Here is a 2,968-nt window from a genome sequence, read left to right as displayed (position 1 = left end):
AAATTTCTAACTGAAATGTCCAAGTTGAAAGAACTGTCATCCATTTTCTATCTTGCCGCGTCGCGCAACACTCGTCAGTTCACAAGTTCAGCCAGCGCGCTCTAATCATAACAATAACAAACGCCCGCAAAGCATTTTTTTTTATTTTTTATTTATTTATTTTTTGCCACAGAAAGAAGAAATTAAAATACAAATATGAACAATCAAAAAAGAGAAGATGGAAAGAAAAATTATTGAATTACATTCATTCTGGCGAGGAGGCCTAAAAGAAACTACTAAGCTTATGTAAATTAGGCCTCCCCAAGTAAAAGCATCTATCTATTGTTGACATGCAAGTTGGCAACGGAGAATACAATTGTTACAAACATTTAGTTATTTAACGTGTTGAAATATAAAGTAATGAACGGAAATTAAAAACAGTTTGAACTTACAAGTTGGTAATGAAGCATACAATTACAAACACTTAGTCATTTAATTAAGGTGTTGAAATATGTAAACAGTTGTGAAAGTAAAATTACAGGGTGAAAACAATTTGACACAGGAAGAACAAAATACTTAATTTTCAGAATAGTTGTTAAAAAAGAATGACTTAGGTGCTTTCTTGAAGGAAGCTGTTGAGGAAGAATTGATTATATCAATGTCAAGAGAATTGTAAAATTTAGGTCCCTGATAGAAAACAGAAAATTGTTTAATGTTAGTCCGACAGAAAGGCAGACGAAATGCATGAGAGTTTCTCGAATAATATGTGTGAAATTTGACTGTTTAGAGTGAATTTGCTAGCTAAGTTGGGGGAAGAGTTCGAATTTGATAGGAGAACATGAATTGACAAGTTGTAACAGGTTAAGATCATGGAATTTTAGGATTCCAAGTTTCTCAAATGTAGGGTCAGAATGAGCATTAAAATGAGATTTATCTATGATTCTTACCACTCTTTTCTGCAATTTTACCAGACGAACAAGGTTAGTTTTATAGGTGGACGCCCAAACTATATTACTGTAAAAGAAGTAAGGATAAACAAGTGAAAAGTACAATACACGTAAAGAGTATGAAGATAAATAAAAACTTGATTTCTGTATCATTCCAATTGATTTCGACACTTTGTTAGCCACATGAGAGATCTCAGACTTCCAGGTTACGTTTTCATCGATGATCACACCCAAGAAGACTGTTTCTTTAACTTGATCAATTTGTTGTTTATTTATCAAAATTTGAAAATTATAACTTCTACGTTTTTGGTTTGGTTTGAACACTATGAACTTGGTCTTTTTAAGATTCAGTGAAAGCTTATTAACCCTAAACCATACTGACAAGTTATTTAACTCGATATTCAGCTGATTAACCAAATAATCAGGATCTTTACCAGACAGAAAAACGTTGGTATCGTCCGCGAATAAAATCAGTTGTAGTGCCGTAGATGCATTGACTATATCATTAATGTAAAGAAGAAAAAATAAAGGCCCTAGAATAGAGCCCTGAGGAACCCCACAGGATATATTAAAGCGAGAAGAAACATGACCGTTGAAATCTACAAATTGTAATCTGTTAGAAAAATAGCTTTTTACCCATTTTAAGGCCAGTCCACATATACCATAGTGTTCAAGTTTGTCAAATAAAATATTATGATTAACTGTATCGAATGCTTTTGAGAGATCAAGGAAAATACCAACAGCTATATCACCACGATCTAAAGCAGAGGAAATCTTATCATACAAATCAATCAAAGCAAGTGTAGGGGAGTGATTTTTCCTAAAGCCATATTGCTCATCACAAAGGACATTTAAATTAGTTAGATAATCATTTAAACGGTTATAAATTATTCTCTCAAGAAATTTGGAAAAACTAGGTAGAACTGAAACAGGTCTATAGTTAGTGAACAACGACTGGTCATCAGCTTTGAATAAAGGTATTACCCGTGCTATCTTCATTTGATCTGGTACAATGCCATGAGCAATCGACAAGTTAATAATGTGAGCCAAAGGTTCAGAGATTAATTGGATAGATTCCTTTACGAGGGACATTGGAATGTTATCATAACCCGCAGCTTTGTTGGATGCAAATGATTGAGCAATAACAATAATTTCTTCTTTTGTTGCCGGATTGAAAAAGATAGATTCTGCAAAAGATCCTGAAAGAAAGTCTTTATGAGAAAAAGGATGAGATTGTATTTCTTTTGCAAGGTTAGGGCCAATACTGGAGAAATACTTACAAAATTTATTCGCGATGATAACTGGATCAGATATTTCTTGACCATCAGATGTGAATATTGAGTTTACTTTAGGCTTTGATTTCTTCCGATTCAAGATGTCATTAAGAATTTTCCAAGTAGCATGGGTATTTGCTTTTGCATATTCTAATTTCTTCTCATAATATAATCGTCTAGCCGATCTCAAAATGTGATTTAATTTGTTTTTGAAAGACTTATAGAGTAGATTGTTATTCTGTGTCGGTTTATGAAGGAATTGTTTATAAAGTTTGTTTTTCCTTTTAATCGACTTGAGAAGAGCTTTAGTTAGCCTCCGTTTTTTAACCGACCACTTCCCCGCAATCAATTTCCTAACAGGAAAACAGTCATTGTATATTTTGGTAATTTTATTAAGAAAACTGGTGTATGCAGTATGTGGATCATTGTAACCTGCGAGTGAAGACCACTCAACACCCTCAAGTTTTTCAACAAACTTGGACCGATTAATTGGGTTCTTATCTCGGACAAAAATGGGATCTTGTCTAGAATGATGTCCTAGAGTGTTGTCCGAATGAATAGAAAAATCAGGAAGATGATCTGAGATGTCAGTGAACAAAGAAATTGTTCACAAAAATATTATCTATTAAAGTAGCCGTGTGAGGGGTGATACGTGTGGGACGTGTAATCAAAGGGAGTAACATATTAGAATACATTTCATCAAGAAATTGGCCGGTAGAATGATGGTGTTGGTAGTTCATTAAATTAATGCTGAAATCGCTCAATAAA

This window comes from Montipora capricornis, unplaced genomic scaffold (genome assembly GCF_036669925.1).
Source record: "Montipora capricornis isolate CH-2021 unplaced genomic scaffold, ASM3666992v2 scaffold_455, whole genome shotgun sequence".
Classification (NCBI taxonomy): domain Eukaryota; kingdom Metazoa; phylum Cnidaria; class Anthozoa; order Scleractinia; family Acroporidae; genus Montipora; species Montipora capricornis.
This window is presented reverse-complemented; position numbering follows the sequence as displayed.